This window comes from Capricornis sumatraensis, chromosome 19 (assembly GCF_032405125.1).
Source record: "Capricornis sumatraensis isolate serow.1 chromosome 19, serow.2, whole genome shotgun sequence".
NCBI classification, from domain to species: Eukaryota; Metazoa; Chordata; class Mammalia; order Artiodactyla; family Bovidae; genus Capricornis; species Capricornis sumatraensis.
This window is the reverse complement of record NC_091087.1, coordinates 32178667-32202261: the sequence shown is the minus strand read 5'-3', so window position 1 is coordinate 32202261 and position 23595 is coordinate 32178667.

The following is a 23595-nucleotide window of genomic DNA, read 5'->3' as shown; positions in this document are numbered from 1 at the left end:
GTAATGCTGGGAGCAAGCGTGGAGCCCTTCTACGTCTAACAGCCTCCCCCTATCCTCCTCCCTCTTTTGCCTCTATTTTTGGTATCTATATAGATCAGGGATTCTTTTTTCTTTCCTTTTCTTCTTCTTTTAAAAATGTGTTTGAATTACCCAAAATTGACCGTATTCTAAATCTCAAAAAACAAAACCCCTCAAAGTTACCTAAGTAAATTAGGGCTCCCCTGGTGGCTCGTGGTAAAGAATCTGTCTGCAATGCAGGAGACCCAGGTTCGATCCCTGGGTCGGGAAGATCCCTTGCAGAAGGGAATGCAAGTATGCTTACCTGGGAAATGCCATGGACAGAGGAGTCTGGCAGGGCTACAGTCCACGGGGTCGCAAAGAGTCAGGACTGAGCAACTGACACTTGTATCTAGTAAAGGACAATAAAATCATAATAGAAAAAAATAAAGACACTGCATTATTAAAGCTTATGGAATGTGATAAAAAATTGAGTGCAAAGAATAGCCAAAAGCACTTCTTGGCCGAACTGAAAATAAAAATAAGTGAATTTGAGGATTCTGGGAAGATAGCAGAGTTTGGATCACCAGGAGTCTGTCTTCCTACGCAAACAATTTCACTAGTAGAATCTGTTTACTGTACTTATTTTAGAACTATGGACTCTGTTGAAGGCTGGTAACTTCTAGGGGAAGACTTGGAAAGCAAATTGCTGTTGATTTTGATCAGCTTCAGCTCTTTGCACAGTAGCAGCTACATGTCCTCCACCACCAGCCACATGGTAGTACACACCTCTGTCACCTACAAATGGCACTTGCCATCTACCTCTGCAAGGATCAGATTATGAGCCACTGCAGCTGCTGATGTTCAACACCCCCTGAAAGGAGTTCAGGGTGGAGATCAGGAATGAGGCCCTCTGTGCTCTGGGAGAAACTGGCCAAACAGGTCTTCAGATAGATATTTTCAGGAGATGATTTTATGACCCCAATCCTTGCCTCTCCTTGTATCTAGAAAAGCACTAAAATCCTTCATGGTGACGTCTGCTCCTCGTGACTAACAGTAACCTTCTGCAAAATATATGTCCTTGATTGCATGTATTCCTCCCTTCACCAAAATCACATCTATACTGACTGTCCCTCCACTGCCCCCCCCCCACCACCCACCATGCCTCTTTGGAGCAGTTTCTCAAAGCTCTCTGAAATGCTGTCTCCTGGGCTGTAGCCCTCATTTTGCCCCAAATAAAACAACTCACAATTCTCACACTGTGGATTTTTTTTTCAGTTGACAGCCTGTAGGAGCCAAGGAGGGCAAAAAGGCACCTATCCTCCAAATATTGGGGATCTGTACTCAAGAGGATTTCTGCTTCTGAACACAAAGGCACAGACAAAGAGGGTGAGCTATTGTTGTTGGGGTACCCCTCTCCACTGCTGCAGGATGCTTAAGCTGAAGTGACTTCCAGGGGTTTTAAAGGACCCGCACCCTTCCCTACCCCTCCTTCATTTTCACTTTTTCCCTTTTGTGGAACCAGATAGTAAAGACTAGTGTATTAACAAGCAACTGTACACATGGGAAAAATTAGAGTGACCATACATGCCCAGGGAACGGCAGAGAAAATGCCTGAGAAGACCTTAAGTTTACATCTCAGGCAGGTCCTTGGCAAAAAGATAGATTTTAAAACAATCAATGCAGGAGACACAGGTTTGATCCCTGCTCCGGGAAGGTTCCACATGCTGCAGGGAAGTTAGGCCCAGGTGTGCCAACTGCTGAAGCCCAAGTATCTAGAGCCCAGGCTCCACAACAATAGAAACCACAGCAATGAGAAGCTTGCGCACTGCAACTAGAGAGTAGCCCCCACTTGTCTCAGCTAGAAAAAGACTGCTTGCAGCAACAAAGACCCAGTGCAGGCAAAAATAAAATCAATCAATAAAATTAATAAAAAAATACTTAAAAAAATAGAAAACCGTGGGGGAAAGGAGAATCTGATTTCCAAAGTCACCATATTACTAGACTCGAATGTCCAATGTTCAACAACAACAAAATCACAAGTCATACAAAGAAATAAATGTTTGTTTGACCCATGCAAACAAAAAAATAAATCAGTAGAAAGAAACCACTTCTACAAAAGACCTAATGGCAAATATACTAGACAGACTTTAAAACAACTATTTTAAAGATGGCCAAAGAACTTAAGAAAATATGGAGAAAATCAAGAAAATGATGTGTGAACAAAATGGAAGTATCAATAAAGAGATAGATAGGAAACCTGGAAAGAAACCAAAAAGAAATTCCAGAGCAGAAAAGTACAACTCAAATAAAAAATTCACTAAAAGAATTTAAAGGTACATTTGAGCAAGCAGAAAAAAAAAAAAAGAATCAGCAAACTTTAAGATAAGACAACAGAAATTATCAAGCAGAGAACAGAAATCAAAAAGCTTGAAGAAAAGCAGAGAAAAGAAAAGCAAACACCCTAAGGGAACTAGGGACTTGTCTGGCAGCTCAGATGGTAAAGAATCTGCCTGCAATGCAGGGCACCCTGGTTTGATCTCTGGGTTGGGAAGATTCCTGGAGAAGGAAATGGCAACCCACTCCAGTATCCTTGCCTGGAGAGACCCATGGACAGAGGAGCCTGGAGGGCTATAGTCCATGGGGTCGCAAAAAGTCAGACACTACTGAGCGACTAACACTTTCACTTTAAGAGAACTATGGCCCCTCATTGACTTCCCTGGTGGCTCAGACGGTAAAGCATCTGCCTGCGGTAGAGGAGACCTAGGTTTGATCCCTGGGTTGGGAGGATGCCCTGGAGAAGGAAATGGCAACTGACTCCAGTACTCTTGCCTGGAAAATTCCATGGACTGAGGAGCCTGGTAGGCTATAGTCCATGGGATCTCAAAAAGAGTCAGACATGACCGAGCAACTTCACTTTCATGGCCCCTCATTAAACAGACAATGTTGTGGGATTCCTAAAAGGAGAAAAGAGAGCAAAAGGGGCAGAGAGAACACTTGAAGAAATAATGGCTGAAAACTTAGGAAGCAAAAACTGAAAGAATCGAAGGGAGAAATAGATGGCTTTACAGTAATAGTTGGAGCCATCAATATCCCACTCACAGTAATGGACAGAGCAACCAGACAGGAGATAAGTAAGGAAATAGAGGACTTAACATAATAAACCAACTAGATCTGACAGACATATACAGAACACTTCATTCAACAACAGCAGCACGCACGTTCTTCCCAGGTGCACGTGGACTATGTCTTCTCTGACCACAGAGAGATGCAGTTAGAAGTTAATAACAAAGGGAAAACTGGGAAATTCATAAAATTGTGGAAATTAAGCATCATACTTTTAAAATATTTATTTTTATTTTTTAAATTTACTTGGCTGCATAGGGTCTTAGTTGCAGCATTCGGGATCTAGTTTCCTGACCAGGAATCAAACCCAGGCCCCTTGCATTGGGAGTTCAGAGTCTTGGCCACTGGACCACCAGGGAAGACCCAGATATTCTCACTAAGTTATTTATAACTTAGAGAATTCTTGCTAAGACTGAGTTAGGCAGGCCAAAGACAGGCCTGGGACCACAGCTGAGGCACAGTTGAGAAAGGAGCCTGACTGAGTTTGGTCAAAGAGACTTTGTCAGCAGTAAATAATAAATATTGCAGATAAGACTTGAGGAACTAGGGTCCTAAAGAGAAGGGAAGCACATGAGATTTACTCCTGTTTTTTCCCTGAGGGTATTTTCTAATTTATTGCTTGTTTCTTAAGCAGAAACATCTTTCCCAGTGACTCAGACGATAAAGAATCTGCCTGCAATGTTGGAGACCCAGGTTCAATCCCTGGATCCAGAAGATTTCCTGGAGAAGGAAATGGCAACCCACTCCAGTATTCTTGCCTGGAGAATTCCATGGACAGAGGAACCTGGAGGGCTATAGTCCATGGCATTGCAAAGAGTTAGACACAACTGAGCGACTAACACTTTCACTTTCTTAAGCAGAAAGAATTCAAGAGACAGACTATGAAACTGCCAAAGTTGGAGCAGAGTCCTCAAAAAGAGGGAACTGTGAAGATTTTCCCTTCCTAAAAGGGAACGCCAAAATTGTCATATAAATTAACTTCATGCTATTGGATAATTTCTAAGTTGTGCATGTACAAGGAGAAACAATAGCAGCTGAGAGAATAGAGATAAGTAGAGGCTTCACATGTGCTACAGTGTTAGGGAGACAGAAGTTTTAGTTCAAGCTCCACTAAAATGAAAGAGTCTTAGTAATTAGATTGAGATCTCATAAGGACATGCCCTAGAAGAAAGGCTTACATGCTAGCAATATGAAAAAAATTAGCTAGAGTAAAATCAGTCTTTTGACAGGGTCAAGGTGATATGTAGGAGCTGCTGCAAGGAAATTCAATTCTATTTGAAGAAAGATATGCCTGGAGAATCCCAGGGACAGGGGAGCCTGGTGGGCTGCCATCTATGGGGTCACACAGAGTTGGACATGGCTGAAGCGACTTAGCAGCAGCAGCAGCAGCAGCGTACCATCCAGAGAGTCAACATTTTTTTTTCTACAATGTTGTCAGGAAAAAAATGAAAATTATGAGGCATGTTAAAAAACAGAGAGAGAGAAGGAGAAAGAAGAGACAACAGAAATCAGTTTTATGGATGATTAAGTTCTATGGACAACAGAATCAGTTCTATGGATAAATCCAATCAGTTCTATTGGATTTATCAGACAAGGACTGTGAAATAGCTATGATTAATATGATGAGGAAAACAGAAGATAGAGAAGAATTTCACCAGAAAGTTAGAATCCATGAAAAAAGGGTCAGAGATTCTTTATCGGAAAGGCACTATAACAAATTGTGTTTAACAGCAAAACAGATGACTAGTATAACTAGAAAGCAAGTCAGTAGAAGATGTACAAATTGAAACAGAGAGGAAAAAGGTCAGAAAATACAGAAAAGAGTATGTGTCTATTAATTATCTGAGACAGAATGAAAAAATGGACTATTACAAGGAGAATGAGAATGAGGCAGAACAGTATTTAGAGAAATTCTGGTTGGAAATTTCCCAGAGGTACTGTCTCAAGAAAACCAGGTGGAGGTGCATAATTTTTTTAGACCTAGCCTCAAAAGTCATGCAAATGAAGGGCCATATCCATTATATTCAACCGATTACAAATGATTCGCTAAGACCAGTCCAAATTCAAGGAGGGGGCACACATACCCTTCCTTTATGGAGTAGTATCAAAGAATTCATGGGCATATTTTAAAACCACCACCCTACTAATGGACCTATTTGTAGGGCGGGAATAGTGATGCAAATGTAGGGAATGGACATGTGGGCACAGCAGGGGAACGAGAGGGTGGGACAAACTGAGAGAGTAGCATTGATGTATACACACAACTGTGTGTACCAGGGCCTCCCAGGCGGCTCAATGGCTAACAATCTGTCTGCCAACGCAGGAGACACGAGATGCGAGTCCGATCCCCTGGAGTGGGAAGCGGCACCCTACTCCACTATTCTTGCCTAGAAAATTCCATGGACAGAGGAGTCTGCCAGGCTACAGTCCCTGCAGCTGCAAAGAGTCGAACGTAACTGAGTGACTGAGCACACTGGGAAGCTGCTGCATGGCACAGGAGCTCAGCTTGGTGCTCTGTGATGATCTAGAGGGTGGGATGGGGGGAGGGGGACGCAAGAGAGCGGATATATGTATACTTATAGCTCATTCACATTGCTGTACAGCAGAAACTATCACCACGTTGTAAAGCAATAACACTTCAATTAAAAAAAAACAAAACCACCACCCTACTAAAACTAAACATACCTATATCCTGTGACTTAGCCATTCCACTCCTAGGTATATATCCAACAGAAACTAGTACTTATGCCTACCAAAAGAAGTACATGAATGTGCATAGCTGCTTTATTCATAATAAATGAAAAAATGATGACCAGTACTAGAATGGATAAATGGTGGTATATTTCTACAATGGATGAAAAAGAACAAACCCAAATACTGAAATAATACGAATTTCATGTTGAGCAGAAGAAGCCAGACACAAACAATATATCATGATTCTAATTATATCAAACTTCACCGTAGCAAAACTAATGTGGTGCTAGTGGTCAGAATAGCACTTAAGCTTTGGGAGGGTTGTTGAATGGAAGGGTGCATGAGGGAACCTTCTAGGGTAACAGAAATGTTATGTATACAGTGGTAGTTACATGGGTGTTGTTCTGGCTCTTTATTACTGTGTAACAAACCTGTCCAAAACCTAGTGGCTTAAAACAACAATTATTGGGGTCTTCCCTGGTGACTCAGTAATAAAGAATCTACCTGCCAATGCAGGAGACAAGGGTTTGATACCTTGTTTGGGAAGATCCCACATGCCGTGGAGCAACTAAGCCCACATGTCACAACTATGAAGCCTGTGCTCTAGAGCCTGGAAGCCACAACTACTGAGCTCATATGGTGCAACTACTGAAGCCTGTGTGCCCTAAAGCCCATGCTCTGCAACAAGAGAAGCCACGGCAACGAGAAGCCTGTGTACCTCAACCAGTGAAAAGCCCGAGCAGCAGTGAAGACACAGCACAGCCCCCATTTTAAAAACAAATAGCATTTTTTGAAAAATGAGTTATGAAGCTGAAATAATACAAAATCTAGTAGGCACTATAGTATAAAGCAAAAGGACAATGTGACAGTGTATTGTCCAACTGTTGGCCTTGACCTCTCTCTATTTTAGTCTCCTTTCAATTCAGTTCAGTTCAGTCGCTCAGTCGTGTCTGACTCTTTGCCACCCATGAATCGCAACACCCCAGGCCTCCCTGTCCATCACCAGCTCCTGGAATTTACTCAAACTCAAGTCTATCAAGTTGGTGATGCCATCCAGCCATCTCATCCTCTGTCATACCCTTCTCCTCATGCCCTCAATCCCTCCCAGCATCAGAGACTTTTCCAATGAGTCAACTCTTCGCATGAGGTGGCCAAAGTATTGGAGTTTCAGCTTTAGCATCAGTCCTTCCAATGAACACCCAGGACTGATCTCCTTTAGGATGGACTGGTTGGATCTCTTTGCAGTCCAAGGGACTCTCAAGAGTCTTCTCCAACATCACAGTTCAAAAGCATCAGTTCTTTGGTGCTCAGCTTTCTTTATTGTCTGACTCTCACATCCATACATGACTACTGGAAAAACCATAGCCTTGACTAGATGGACCTTTGTTGGCAAAGTAATATCTCTGCTTTTTAATATGCTCTCTAGGTTGGTCATAACTTTTCTTCCAAGGAATAAGCGTCTTTTAATTTCATGGCTGCAATCACCATCTGCAGTGATTGTGGAGCCCAGACAAATAAAGTCAGCCACTGTTTCCACTGTTTCCCCATCTATTTGCCATGAAGTGATGGGACCAGATGCCATGATCTTCATTTTCTGAATGTTGAACTTTAGGCCAACTTTTTCACTCTCCTCTTTCACTTTCATCAAGAGGATTTTTAGTTTCTCTTCACTTTCTGCCATAAGGGTGGTGTCATCTGCATATCTGAGGTTATTGATATTTCTCCTGGCAATCTTGATTCTAGCCTGTGCTTCCTCCAGCCCAGCATTTCTCATGATGTACTGTGCATAGAAGTTAAATAAGCAGGGTGACAATATACAGCCTTGACGTACTCCTTTTCCTATTTGGAACCAGTCTGTTGTTCCATGTCCAGTTCTAACTGTTGCTTCCTGACCTGCATATAGGTTTCTCAAGAGGCAGGTCAGGTGGTCTGGTATGCCCATCTCTTTCAGATTTTTTCACAGTTTCTTGTGATCCACACAATCAAAGGCTTTGGCATAGTCAATAAAGCAGAAAGAGATGTTTTTCTGGAACTCTCTTGCTTTTTCCATGATCCAGCAGATGTTGGGAATTCGATCTTTGGTTCCTCTGCCTTTTCTAAATCCAGCTTGAACATCTGGAAGTTCATGGTTCACGTATTGCTGAAGCCTGGCTTGGAGAATTTTGAGCATTACTTTACTAGCGTGTGAGATGAGTGCAATTGTGCACTAGTTTGAGCATTCTTTGGCATTGCCTTTCTTTGGGATTGGAATGAAAACTGACCTTTTCCAGTCCTGTGGCCACTGCTGAGTTTTCCAAATGTGCTGGCATATTGAGTGCAGCCCTTTCACAGCATCGTCTTTCAGGATTTGAAACAGCTCAACTAGAATTCCATCACCTCCACTAGCTTTGTTTGTAGTGATGCTTCCTAAGGCCCACTTGACTTCACATTCCAGGATGTCTGGCTCTAGGTGAGTGATCACACCATCGTGATTATCTGGGTCATGAAGATCTTTTTTGTATAGTTCTTCTGTGTGTTCTTGCTACCTCTTCTTAATATCTTCTGCTTCTGTTAGGTCTGTACCATTTCTGTTCTTTATTGAGCCCATCTTTGCATGAAATGTTCCCTTGGTATCTCTGATTTTCTTGAAGAGATCTCTAGTCTTTCCCGTTCTGTTGTTTTCCTCTATTTCTTTGCATTGATTCCTGAGGAAGGCTTTCTTATCTCTCCTTGCTATTCTTTGAAACTCTGCATTCAGATGCTTATATCTTTCTTTTTCTCCTTTGCTTTCCGCTTCTCTTCTTTTCACAGCCATTTGTAAGGCCTCCTTAGACAGCCATTTTGCTTTTTTGCATTTCTTTTTCTTGGGGATGGTCTTGATCCCTGTCTCCAGTACAATGTCACGAACCTCATTCCATAGTTCATCAGGCACTTTGTCTATCAGATCTAGTTCCTTAAATCTATTTCTCACTTCCACTGTATAATCATAAGGGATTTGATTTAGGTCATACCTGAATGGTCTAGCGGTTTTCCCTACTTTCTTCAATTTCAGTCTGAATTTGGCAATAAGGAGTTTATCATCCAAGCCACAGTCAGCTCATGGTCTTGTTTTTGCTGACTGTATAGAGCTTCTTCATCTTTGGCTGCAAAGAATATAATCAATCTGATTTTGGTGTTGACCATCTCGTGATGTCCATGTTTAGAGTCTTCTCTTGTGTTGTTGGAAGAGGGTGTTTGCTATGACCGGTGCGTTCTCTTAGCAAAACTCTATTAGTCTTTGCCCTGCTTCATTCTGCATTCAAAGGCCAAATTTGCCTGTTACTCCAGGTGTTTCTTGACTTCCTACTTTTGCATTCCAGTCCCCTATAATGAAAAGGACATCTTTTTTGGGTGTTAGTTAACCGTTCAACTTCAGCTTCTTCAGCATTACTGGTTGGGGCATAGGCTTGGATTACCGTGATATTGAATGGTTTGTCCTGGAAATGAACAGAGATCATTCTGTCGTTTTTGAGATTGCATCCAAGTACTGCATTTCAGACTCTTTTGTTGACCATGATGGCTACTCCATTTCTTCTGAGGGATTCCTGCCCACAGTAGTAGATATAATAGTCATCTGAGTTAAATTCACCCATTCCAGTCCATTTTAGTTTGCTGATTCCTAGAATGTCAAAGTTCAGTCTTGCCATCTCCTGTTTGACCACTTCCAATTTGCCTTGATTCATGGACCTGACATTCCAGGCTCCTATGCAATATTCCTCTTTACAGCGTTGGACCTTGCTTCTATCACCAGTCACATCTACAACTGGGTATTGTTTTTGCTTTGCCTACATCCCTTCATTCTTTCTGGAGTTATTTCTCCACTGATCTCCAGTAGCCAGGCCCTTCTGTCCATCACGAACTCCTGGAGTTCACCCAAACCCATGTTCATCGAGTCAGTGATGCCATACAACCATCTCATCCTCTGTCGTCCCCTTCTCCTCATGCCCTCAATATTTCCCAGCATCAGGGTCTTTTCAAATGAGTCAACTCTTTGCATCAGGTGGCCAAAGTATGGGAGTTTCAGCTTTAGCATCAGTCCTTCCAATGAACACCCAGGACTGATCTCCTTTAGGATGGACTGGTTGGATCTCTTTGCAGTCCAAGGGACTCTCAAGAGTCTTCTCCAACATCACAGTTCAAAAGCATCAGTTCTTTGGTGCTCAGCTTTCTTTATTGTCTGACTCTCACATCCATACCTGACTACTGGAAAAACCATAGCCTTGACTAGATGGACCTTTGTTGGCAAAGTAATGTCTCTGCTTTTTAATATGCTCTCTAGGTTGGTCATAACTTTTCTTCCAAGGAATAAGCGTCTTTTAATTTCATGGCTGCAATCACCATCTGCAGTGATTGTGGAGCCCAGACAAATAAAGTCAGCCACTGTTTCCACTGTTTCCACTGTTTCCCCATCTATTTGCCATGAAGTGATGGGATCGGATGTCATGATCTTAGTTTTCTGAATGTTGAACTTTAGGCCAACTTTTTCACTCTCCTCTTTCACTTTCATCAAGAGGATTTTTAGTTCCTCTTCACTTTCTGCCATAAGGGTGGTGTCATTTGCATATCTGAGGTTATTGATATTTCTCCTGGCAATCTTGATTCCAGCTTGTGTTTCCTCCAGCCCAGCATTTCTCATGATGTACTGTGCATAGAAGTTAAATAAGCAGGGTGACAATATACAGCCTTGACGTACTCCTTTTCCTATTTGGAACCAGTCTGTTGTTCCATGTCCAGTTCTAACTGTTGCTTCCTGACCTGCATACAGGTTTCTCAAGAGGCCTATTTAGACAAGATTTTGCATTTTCAGAACTTGTTGAAAATAACATGCATATTTTAAGCATTATTTTGAAACCTTGGAAACTATCTCTAATGTTTCCCTTCTGTCTGAGGTGTAATAGACATTTACAGTACTGCTAGAGGTCTGTGCCCTGCTGCTGCTGCTGTTAAGCCGCTTTAGTCGTGTCCAACTCTGTGCGATCCCATAGACAGGAGCCCACCAGGATTCTCCAGGCAAGGACATTGGAGTGGGTGAGGTCTGTGCCCAACAAATGGGAATTCTGATAAACTCTATTTTGTGTGATTCCTGTCACAAAAGGCTATGATTAGCTATCATTGTAACTGATGAGTTATCAAGAATATTCCCCCTACCAAAGAAAGGACTTCTTTTTTGACCAGATGTTGATAAAAAACAAACCCTCCTCAATTTGCAATTTTACATTTTGATAGGTTGGAACAATTTCCCATAGAAATCTGTTGTTATTTATTTTTAACCTTGTTTTTTTCCACTGCCCACATACTTCTGGGGCTGGGTCCCAGAGGATCCATTTATGTTGTAATAAGAGTGCTGGCTTGTACCTTTGTGTCATGATGCCAGGTAAGTTGCCACAAAGGCAGTACAAGTAGTCCTGGAAGCTGTTCCTACATGAGGCATCCAGCAAAAGTGAGTGATGACCACATAAGTCTATCCTGCTAAACCTAACCAAATGTGTCCCTGACTCAGCTTCTTCTTAAGGCCAGAGGCCATTCCAGTGCCTCCCAGTGACATAGGAAATTGTGATGGAAGATTCATCAGAACCTCTAGTCTTAACCAACCATCATTAAAATACTTTGTTTTGCAAATTTTATAAAAACATAACATAATGTGAATAACTAAGGCCCCTCCCAGACTCTTGGATGAAGTCTGTGCAAGTGAGGGGCCTTGAAGCTTAAACTTCATTAGTTTCATGATAAATGTGCCACTGCATAGAGTTGCTGTAAGGTTTAACTAAATTAATATGTGGAAGCATTTAGAATAGCCCCATTAAGTGCTCAATAAATATATTTATTATACATTACTGATATGGAAATAGATAAATATAGCAGACTAGCCAATCTAGAAAGAGACTCAATTACATATATACATTTATTTATTGGAGGTAGATTATATTGTACTCTCCAAAATATATACCTGAAAGAATAAATCTATGTAGTAAAGAAGGCAATGATAACAAAGAAGAAAAGAAGAACAATAAGAAGACAAAAGAACCAAAATAAAGTGCAAGTGAAATGATCTGGTTTTGAGGTGGGGAATTTCTTTCTAAGCATAACACCAGGATTAAATCCATAAAATAAAAATAGGAGCAGATTTGACTACAAAAAATGTTAACTTCTGTCCATCTACAAATAAAGCATATTAATATTAAAAGTAAAGAGACAGGGACTTCTCTGGTCCAGGGATTAAAACTCTGTGCTCCCATTTCCGGGGGCCTGGGCTTGATTCCTGGTCAGGGAACTAGATCCTGCACGCTGCAACTAAAGATCCCACATGCCACCATGAAGACGGAAGCTCCCATGTGTTGCAACTAAGACCTAGTGCTGGCAAATGAATAAGTAAATAAAATAAATGTTTTTTAAAAAGTAAAGATACAAACTAGAAAAAAATGTTTGTGTATCTTTTATGACAAAAGAACAACATCCTTAATATGCAAAGAGCCCTTGTAAATCAGTAAGATAAATATCCACTTACACCCTTTTAAAATGGACACAGGACATGAACAGGGAACCCATAGAATAACCTTTCTGAAGAGTGACTCAGAAATGTGTGTTCCATAGTTAAAAATGTATGTATCTTTTGTCCCAGCAATTCAACCTATGGTAATTTATCCTGAGGAAAGAAGATCAAAGTATAGAATAAAATCTGAGAAGGAAATGCAATCCACTCCAGTATTCTTGCTTGGGAAATCCCATGGACAGAGGAGCCTGCTGGCTAAGGCCATAGGGTTGCAAAGAGTTGGACACGACTGAAGCGATTTAGCATGCATAGAATAAAACCAGCACCACCATGGATGTCAAAGCATGATAATAAGTTTAAAAAATGGAAACAGCCTAGACAGATGACTGGTTAGGTAAATTATGGTACAACCAATCATATGCCAGAATAATAAATACCTACTGAGGAATGTTTATTGGTATAAGAATGTGTTCTCAACTCATAAAGCTGAGTGAAAGAGGAGGCTACAGAACAAAATACAGAGCATACCATTTTTTCCTGTGGGCTCAAGAGGACATCATTTTGTTTTAAATGTCTATATTATATGTATAAAAAGATGAAGTTTATAACCACTGTTGCTAATTTGCTATATTGCAGGATGATGGGATTGTGAGTGATTCCACTCAATTTATATTACTCTTCTCATTTGAGGTTAAGAGGTAGGGGACTTCCCTGGTGGTCCAATGGTTAAGACTTAGCTTCCAATGCAGGGAGTGCAGGTTTGATCCCTGGTTGGGCAGCTAAGATCCCACATACATCACAGCCATAACGCCAAAATGTAAAAAAAAGATGAAGAAATATTGTAACAAATTCAACAAAGACTTTTAAAATGGTCCACATCAAAACAACCTTTTAAAAAATTATATTAAAAAATAAAAAGGTAAAAATATTGTGAGATTTGACTACAACTGACTACGATACAATAATTGAATTGGCTAACTGGTAAGTAAGCAAGGACACCTGCATGTCTGTCATAAGATGTGGTTCATTTCTTTGTCTTCCCCTGAAATGCTGTGAGGTATCACCTCTCGTTTGACAAAATAAAATTTAATTCCGTTCAACACTCATTTCCTACTCCTAGTGCAAGGCACTGGAGATGACATTACAAAGATGACTAGAACATACTACTTTCCTCGAAGAAGCTAATAATTTAGCAGGGGGGAAACCCGCTGGGACCTGCTTTAGCTAGAAATAAAATTTCTTTTGGGATTAAAAAAAAAACAACCCAGCAGCAAAGGCAATTTGCCATCCTCTAAATTCAGCTTACTTATGGAGCTCTTCTTTCTCTGCTTGTCATCGCTTTCTGGAATTCAGCCTAGGAAAGTAATATATGTCACCATGTGTGCTAGTTTATAATTAGAACAAATGTGAGGATTTATAAGAAAAAGACCTATTGGCAGAAAAAACATCTAGTGAAATTCTAGAAAAGGCAGTCAGGAGAATGAGGAAAACATCTATTTTGGAAATTAATGCTATAAAAAGAAAAAACATTTGAAAAATATAAAATGCACTTACTATGTCCTTATGATTTTTTTCTCTTTTTTTTAACTTAATGCAAGTTTGTACTTAGATTAAAAAAATAAACTTATAATTCATTTACAGCAAAATTAAACTTTTACAGAAAGATAATATAACAATACAGTTAAGTCGGGCAACAGCATCATGAATTTATCCACAATTTCACCACATTAATAACTTCTATGTTTTCCATTATGATGTTTTCCTGTGTATTTTAACAAGGTTGTATTTATATTTTGTAATCTATGTGCAATTTTTGTATCCTTTTTTAACATTTAACATTATATACTAAAATTTTTCCGAGGTCATTGCACAGTTTCATAATTGTCATTCTCATGACTGCATTCTCACACTGCATCAAGGGTACAAAACTTTAATGTATTTCTTTGTTGCTGGAAGTTTCCACTGCTTCCAGCTTTGGTGATTACAATACTGCTGCAGTGAAGAGCTGACTGCTTCAGTCTTTAGGATTTTTATGTTTCAGGAGCGTGTGAAAAAGTAGCTGCTATTGGATTACCCTCTATTCGAAAGGATGAGTATTGTGGGTATAAATAGAAGCTAAGGTCAGAAGCTAAAGGCAGAAAAAGACTCACGTGTCCAGCAGAAACTGATAAGCATGTGAAATAATATCCTTGACTCATAAGGCTGCAATTATGCCTGTGACCTGAGTGTGAGCTCCAGGGAAGAGGGGAGGGGTGAAAGTCAGAATGGCCCAAGATTGCCCTTATAAATCTTTTAAACCACTCCAAGTCTTCACCAGACTTCACTACGATAATATTAACACACAGCAGAGGCTTATTCCTAAGCCCTCTGAGCCTATAGAGTAATTTTCTCCCCACACTTTACCTGTTTACAATGAGCATAAACACTTTTTGGAAATATGCGGCAGACGTTAGCCCTAAAAACCATCATCTCCTCTCTCTTTAGGGTCAAGAGTTTCTGAGAAGGCTTTCCTAGAGGCATAGCCCCAGGAATTTAAAAGCAAGCAGGTGAAGGGTCACGCTAGTCTGAAGCAGCTTGATTTCCCACCATCTCTCCATCTCCCTACTGACCTCCTTGATCTCAGAATTCCACCTTCTGCTTTCCTGCTCCAGACAGAACAGCTCAGCTTCCATCCTTCTCTAGTGTTCTGTCAGCTTTCATGTCTGCTCGGGCTCTTGTAGGGCATGTTTCCCTGAACACTTCCCCACCTCCTCCTGCCTTGACTGTCCCCTCCCTTTTCTTGGGCTCTGGTCCCAGCTGCCCAGGCTGGACTCATTCACCAAGGGCTCTACCACTGTGCTCCACCGTGAATGGTTGCCAGGGTCTCTGCTGAGTGGTGGTGGATTACCTGGATGCTCAGTCAATCAGCTGCCTCTTCTTGGTCCTTCTCTGAGAGGTCTCTTCTCTTCACTTGACTCCCATCCCTTGAGGCTCTTCAAGAGCAGGGGAGACAATCTCTAGTTTCATCCATTATGCTCCAAATACCATTACTTCATTCTTTTCAATGGCTGAGAAATATTCCACTGTATGTATGCACCACATCTTCTTTATCCATTCCCCTGTGAATGGACATTTAGGTTGCTTCCATGTCCTGGCTATTGTCAGTACTGCTGCAATGAACACTGGGGTGCGTGCATCCTTTTGGGCCATGTCTTACTGAGTGAAGTAAGTCAGACAGAGAAAGAGAAATATCCTATGACATCCTTAATATGCAGAATCTAAACAGAAATGATATAAATAAGCTTATTTATAAAACAGATACAGACTCACAGACTTAGAGAAGGAACTTATGGTTGCCAGGGGGAAGGATGGGGGAATGGGATAGTTAGGGAGTTTGGGATGGACAGGTACACACTTCTATATTTAAAATGGATAACCAACAAGGACCTACTGTCTAGCACAGGTAACTCTGCTCAATATTATGTGGCAGCCTGGATGGGAGGGGAGTTTGGGGGAGAATGGATACATGTTTATGTATGGCTGGGTGCTCTGCTGTCCACCTGAAACTACCAAAACATTGTTAATTGGCTATACCCCAATACAAAATAAAAAATTAAGAAAAAAAAAAAACAAAGGAGAGGATGGCTTTTTATTTCACCAAGTCAACGCAAGCTCTCTAAGTCCCCAGCTCTGAGAGAGATGGACATGCCTCATCTCCATGAGGAATATTTCTCTTCTGCTTCCACCTGGGAGCCACTCTTACTGACTTTAATGAGAATGTAATGGCTGAAACACAATTTTAGTCTGCGACCCACCTGAGGGATAGGCAGGACATGTCTACCCATCCCAAAGAGATTTGTGGCATCTTTTTGCTGAGGTGCTGGAACTTGTGCGTGGGAAGAGGAGGTATTTATTGTCTGTGTCCTTTATCTTTTGAGCTCTATTTCTTAAGTTCCCTCAGGCAATAATATTCCTTCTGATCTAGCTTTCTGGGAGATGAATAAGGGAAAGTCGAGGTTTGTAATTTCAAATAGCCCTGGTTTCTTAACCTAAACATTTGTCCACTGGCAGGCCCTGGGGCCCTATGTGTGGTTTATTGCCTTCTCACTATTTTTCTTCCAAATACCAGATACCATAAAATTCTCATGGATTCCCAGAATCTGTCATCTTCTGTCAAAATTTCACCTCCTGGGATTTCCCTGTTGATCCAGTGGCTGAGACTCCACACTCTCAGTACAGGGAACCCAGGCTCTATTCCTGGTCAGCGAACTAGATCCCACATGCTGCAACTAAGACCTAGCTCAGCCAAATAAATAATTTTTAAAATTCATCTCCTTTCTCTGATCCCATAAGAACACACATTATCATGGGCCAGGACAACTGACACAAATGTTGGGTTTTTAGTTAATTAAATTTACATGAAGACGAGTGTGTAGAGAAACTAGACTTGTCAATCAAGTAGAAGTCAGGGCACTCTGAGGATAGTTTACTTAGATGCCACAACAATACCAATAAGCACATTCACATAAGTGTATGTTATTGTTTTTGGTAATTACTTTTCTCCTTCCTCCCTCCCTCTCCTTCTTCTGACACTGAGATATAGGTCTGGGACATGAGATCTGCTGCAGTGCTTGCACCTGGACACACCACTCCATGAGCAATAAAATATGAAGAAACCATATGGGACTAAAAATAAGTGCATGCATGCAGTAGTTGGGGCAAACTCTGGACCCAAAAGATAAAAAGAGACCCAAGAATCCAACTGCCACTTCTGAAGAGCCTGGAGCAAAAACAGGGGTTTGAGAGACAATTGTGCGTGTCCTCTGCACACAGCGCCACCTAGGGGTGGGCAAACCACCTAAGCCATCCCTCCAGCCTGATCCCTGGCCACATTCGTTCAGTTCAGTTCTGCCTCAGTCATGTCCGACGTTTTGCGACCCCACGGACTGCAGCACGCCAAGCTTCTCTGTCCATCACCAACTCCCAGAGCTTACTGAAACTCATGTCCATTGAGTCGGTGATGCCATCCAACCATCTCATTCTCTGTCAGTCCCTTCTCCTCTCGCCTTCAATCTTTCCCAGCATCAAGGTCTTTTTTAGTGAGTCAGTTCTTTACATCAGGTGGCCAAAGTATTGGAGTTTCAGCTTCAGCATCAGTCCTTCCAATGAATATTCAGGACTGATTTCCTTTAGGATAGACTGGTTGGATCTCCTTGCAATCCAAGGGACTCCCAAGAGTCTTCTCCAACACCACAGTTCAAAAACATCAATTCTTTGGCACTCAGCTTTCTTTATAGTCCAACTCTCACATTCATACATGACTACTGGAAAAACCATAGCTTTGACTAGAGATAACTTTGTTGGCAAAGTAATGAATCTGCACACCCATAACCCCACCCCAAATAAGGAGCAAGCTTGCCCCCCTTCCCTGCGGAGCAAGCAAGGGAACCTGTTTTTGTTCTTGCTCCCTGATACTGCAGCAGGGACCCCAATAAAGCCTTGCCTGAATCTCTTCTCTGGCCTCTGATCAACTTCTGTTGATTGGGGAAGGCCAAGAATCCTGGTCAGCACACACACTATCTCATCACTTATTTTTAACAATTTTCTTGTTCAAAAGTTCCATTTCTAATTTACTCTGGTTCCACCCAATAATTTGAAGTTGAATAGCACAAAGTATCAGAGAAGGCAGTGGCAGCCCACTCCAGTACTCTTGCCTGGGAAATCCCATGGATGGAGAGCCTGGTAGGCTGCAGTCCATGGGATTGCTAAGAGTGGGACATGACTGAGCGTGTTCACTTTCATTTTCCACTTTCATCCATTGGAGAAGAAAATGGCAACCCATTCCACTGTTCTTGCCTGGAGAATCCCAGGGACAGTGGAGCCTCATGGGCTGCTGTCTATGGGGTTGCACAGAGTTGGACATGACTGAAGTGACTTAGCAGCAGCACCAGCAGCAGCACAAAGTATCATATGGTAAAGAATCTGCCTGCAATGTGTGAGACCCAGGTTTGATCCTTGGGTCAGGAAGATCCCCTGGAGAAGGGAATGGCAACCCACTCCAATATTCTTGCCTGGAGAACCCCATGGATGAAGGAGCCTGGGGGGCTATAGTCCATAGCGTCACAAAGAGTCAGACACAACTGACTGACCAACACTACACCAGCACAAAGTGTAGAGCACACAGTCTAGAGCCACACTGCCTGGGTTTGAACTCTGGTTCTGCCCCTCAGTGACTGTTCAACCTGTGGTAAGTTGCTTACCATCTATATGCCTCAGTCTCCTTATCTATAAACTGGGGATCATGACATCTACAGAGTTGCCATGAAGATAATGTAATAAAGCCTGACATGATAGAATATTGCCTGACATGTGGTAAGAGCTATATTTAAGTGTTTTAAAACAAATATATGTCTTTGAGAAAATTAGGCAGTATAAGCATTTGATTACTAAGATTTTTTTTTTAATTTTTATTTTTACTTTATTTTGCTTTACAATACTGTATTGGTTTTATCATACATTGACATGAATCAGCCACGGGTGTACATGAGTTCCCAATCCTGAACCCCCCTCCCACCTCCCACCCCATATCATCTCTCTGGATCATCCCCGTGCACCAGCCCCAAGCATCCTGTATCCTGTATTGATTACTAAGATTTTTAAAAGCAGAGATACCACTTTGCTGATGAAGGTCTGTATAGTCAAAGCTATAGTTTTTCCAGTAGTCATGCATGGATGTGAGAGTTGGACCATAAAGAAGGCTGAGTGCCAAAGAACTGATGCTTTTGAACTGTGGTGTTGAAGAATATTCTTGAGAGCGCCTTGGACTGCAAGGAGACCAAACTAGTCACTCCTATCAGAAATCAACCCTGAATATTCATTAGAAGGATATATGCTGAAGCTCCAATAATTTGGCCACCTGATGTGAAGAGCCAACTCACTGGAAAAGACCTTGATGCTTGGAACGATTGAGGGCAGGAGGAGAAGAGGGAGGCAGAGGATGAGATGGTTGGATGGCATCATGGACTCAATGGACATGAGTTTGAGCAAACTCCAGGAGATGGTGAAGACAAAGAAGGCTGTTATGCTGCAGTCCATGGGGTCACAAAGAGTTGGGCACGACTTAGCGACTGAACAATAACAACAACAGAAAGTACCCAAGTGTTGATCTTTAACAGATAGAGATGTAAATTGTCTCATATTATCACAATGGAAATCTACACAAAATGAACTGATATAGCATAGATGAATTATTCTCCAACCTAACATTGAATAAAAGGAGTCTGACCCAAAAGAGTATGTGATTCTGCTTATGTAAAGTTCAAAAACAAGAAACTGATCTACGGTGCTATGTCAAGACATGGAAATGACAGGAGGCATGCTTCTGGGTGCCATTAATGTTCTGTTTCTAGATCTGGGTGCTGTACAAGTGTAGACTGACCTCTGAAAATTCATTGAAGGGATAAGAAAGCCTTCCTCAGGAATCAATGCCAAGAAATAGAGGAACACAACAGAATGGGAAAGACTAGAGATCTCTAAAAGAAAATCAGAGATACTAAGGGAACATTTTATGCAAAGATGGGCTCAATAAAGGACAGAAATGGTACAGACTTAACAGAAGCAGAAGATATTAAGAAGAGGTGGCAAGAACACACATAACTGTACAAAAAAGATCTTCACGACCCAGATAATCACGATGGTGTGATCACTCACCTAGAGCCAGACATCCTGGAATGTGAAGTCAAGTGGGCCTTAGGAAGCATCACTACAAACAAAGCTAGTGGAGGTGATGGAATTCCAGTGGAGCTGTTTCAAATCCTAAAAGACGATGCTGTGAAAGGGCTGCACTCAATATGCCAGCACATTTGGAAAACTCAGCAGTGGCCACAGGACTGGAAAAGGTCAGTTTTCATTCCAATCCCAAAGAAAGGCAATGCCAAAGAATGCTCAAACTACCGAACAATTGCGCTCATCTCACACGCTAGTAAAGTAATGCTCAAAATTCTCCAAGCCAGGCTTCAGCAATACGTGAACCATGAACTTCCAGATGTTCAAGCTGGATTTAGAAAAGGCAGAGGAACCAGAGATCAAATTGCCAACATCTGCTGGATCGTGGAAAAAGAAAGAGAGTTCCAGAAAAACATCACTTTCTGCTTTATTGACTATGCCAAAGCCTTTGACTGTGGGATCACAAGAAACTGTGAAAAAATCTGAAAGAGATGGGCATACCAGACCACCTGACCTGCCTCTTGAGAAACCTATATGCAGGTCAGGAAGCAACAGTTAGAACTGGACATGGAACAACAGACTGGTTCCAAATAGGAAAAGGAGTACATCAAGGCTGTATATTGTCACCCTGCTTATTTAACTTCTATGCAGAGTACATCATGAGAAACGCTGGGCTGGAGGAAGCACAAGCTGCAATCAAGATTGCCGGGAGAAATATCAATAACCTCAGATATGCAGATGACACCACCCTTATGGCAGAAAGTGAAGAACTAAAGAGCCTCTTGATGAAAGTGAAAGAGGAGAGTGAAAAAGTTGGCCTAAAGTTCAACATTCAGAAAACTTAGATCATGACATCTGGTCCTATCACTTCATGGTAAATAGATGGGGAAACAGTGGAAACAGTGGCTGACTTTATTTTTCTGGGCTCCACAATCACTGCAGATGGTGATTGCAGCCATGAAATTAAAAGACGCTTACTCCTTGGAAGGAAAGTTATGAGCAACCTAGACAGCATATTAAAAAGTAGAGACATTACTTTGCCAACAAAGGTCCATCTAGTCAAGGCTATGGTTTTTCCAGTGGTCATGTATGGATGTGAGAGTTGGACTATAAAGAAGGCTGAGTGCCGAAGAGCTGATGCTTTTGAACTGTGGTGTTGGAGAAGACTCTTAAGAGTCCCTTGGACTGCAGGTAGATCCAGCCAGTCCATCCTAAAGGAGATCAGTCCTGGGTGTTCATTGGAAGGACTGATGTTGACGCTGAAACTCCAATACTTTGGCCACCTGATGCAAAGAACTGACTCATTGGAAAAGACCCTGATGCTGGGAGGGATTGGAGGCAGGAGGAGAAGGGGACGACAGAGGATGAGATGGTTGGATGGCATCACCAACTCGATGGACATGGGTTTGGGTGGACTCCGGAAGTTGGTGATGGACAGGGAGGCCTGGCATGCTGCGGTTTATGGGGTCGCAAAGAGTTGGACATGACTGAGCGACTGAACTGAACTGAACTGAATACTCTTAGGATTTGTGCACCTTTTGGGGTGTGTGTTAGACTTATATTAGAATTGCCAGAAAAATTTTGAGGATTTTTTCTCCAAATTCTTACATTTCTTCTGGATTATTTAGTAGAGAAGTTTTCCTTAAGCTATTACTGCAGTTTTACTATTATCATCCTTAAATTACTTTTTGCTTGCTTTAAGTATTGGTGACAAAATTTTTGCACACAATAAACAGATGTATTTTATTTCCTTCTAAGAACTGTTCCCATGCAGCCTTCCCTAAGACAGGAGGCTTATCTTCCCAGAAGAGGAAAGAGTGAATTTGGCCTCCTCAAAGGGATTGGTCTAAAATTAAGGTGGCCAGGGAAAAGACCCAGTGTTCATTCCTAAGCCTTTTTTGCCTTCACCCGCCGCACCCCCCCCCACCCCCCCACACACAGTTAGTTGCTCAGTTGTGTTCGACTCTTTTTCGACCCCATAGACTGTAGCCCGCCAGGCTCCCCTATCCATGGAATTCTCCAGGCAAGAATCCTGGAGTGGGTAGCAGTTCCCTTCTCCAGGCGATCTTCCCAACCTAGGGATCAAACCCAGGTCTCTTGCACTGTAGGAAGATTCTTTACTGTCTGAGCCACCAGGGAAGCCCCTTTTAGCCCCTAGAAAAGTAGAACTGAGAATCATGATCTCGTGAGTGGGAGTGAGGCAAACCCACTGCCTGGACCTCCTGTTCAGGGGCCAGATTGACAATGTGGTAGCGACTCAGTGGAGCCCAAGGATCACTTCAAGCTACAGTGAGGACATGCCAACTGGAGCACAGTCCTCAAGCTCTGACCAAGACAAATAAAACTGGGTTGCAAGTTAGAGCAGCTGCAGGATCAGCTGTGGACACTAAAAGCCAGGCCAAGACAAGCTGAGTCTCAGTGGTCACCAGCTCCCACAGAGCAGAAGACCAGCATGAGACCAGGGTATCTTGAGGTCACCAGGGTCCCTTTCCTGTATGCAAATGCTTACCTTGCAGACAAGCTGGAGAAAGAAAGTGGAATCGGACAGACTGAGTTGTTTTGCCCCTGAAGCAACCTTACTAGAAGGGATTGGTCTCATTCCTTACTTGGATTGACTATAATCAAATGGGACTAAAATACATGTTTCCATGTCACCTAATCAGTAGGACCCAGTAAGGTCAGATTGTGGTATAGCCCGCCAGGCTCCTCTGTCCATGGGATTCTTCAGGCAAGAATACTGGAGTGGGTTAGCATTTCCTTCTCCAGGGGATCTTCCCAACCGAGGGATCGAGCCCACATCTCCTGCACTGGGGGGGATTCTTTACCAACTGAACTATCAGGGGTATAGTGCAACTAAATTTGCAGCTGTCTTTCTTTGGTTTATTTTTCCTTGATTTTACCAACTTGTAAACTTTTGTTGCTGAAAACTGTTCATTTTAGGAATTTTTCTGAATAGAAAGCTCCTGGCATTGCTACTCTCCACAACCATCCCTTTATGAGTAAAACAATTTCATAGTTTTATAGTTTCTCTAACTTTTCCATTCTGTTCATCATCCAACCATCTATCTACCCACCCAAACAGTAACCATCTCTTTGGAGTCATGTGCCAGGAATTGAGCTAGAAGGTTTGATGACAGTCCTTGACACTGAGACTTCCCTGGAAGTCCAGCAGTTAAGACTCTGTGCTTCCAATGCAGGGGTGAGAGTTCAATCCCTGGTTGGGGATAAAGGATCCCACATGCCATGGGGCATGGTCAAAAAAACTAAGTAAATGAAAAGTTTTGAATACAGAGGGTGAACAGATAACCAACACTGTTCTAGCTTCACCTTTCCAAACATCCACAGAGGCTTGCTTTCACTTTTCGTGTCTAGGCACATTAATTGCCAAGTTTTGCTAAGAGTACCAGGTTTCTGAGCCTTACGATCTGATGGCAAAAATCTTTAATAAGAGTTCCCTTGCTTTGTAGTATGTCAAGCTGTGTGTCTGCTGTCCTAGACCTGGAATTAGTCATTTCTCTAAGGAGCTTCAATTCTCTTTAATAGGAAATATATTTAGAAACCAAAAT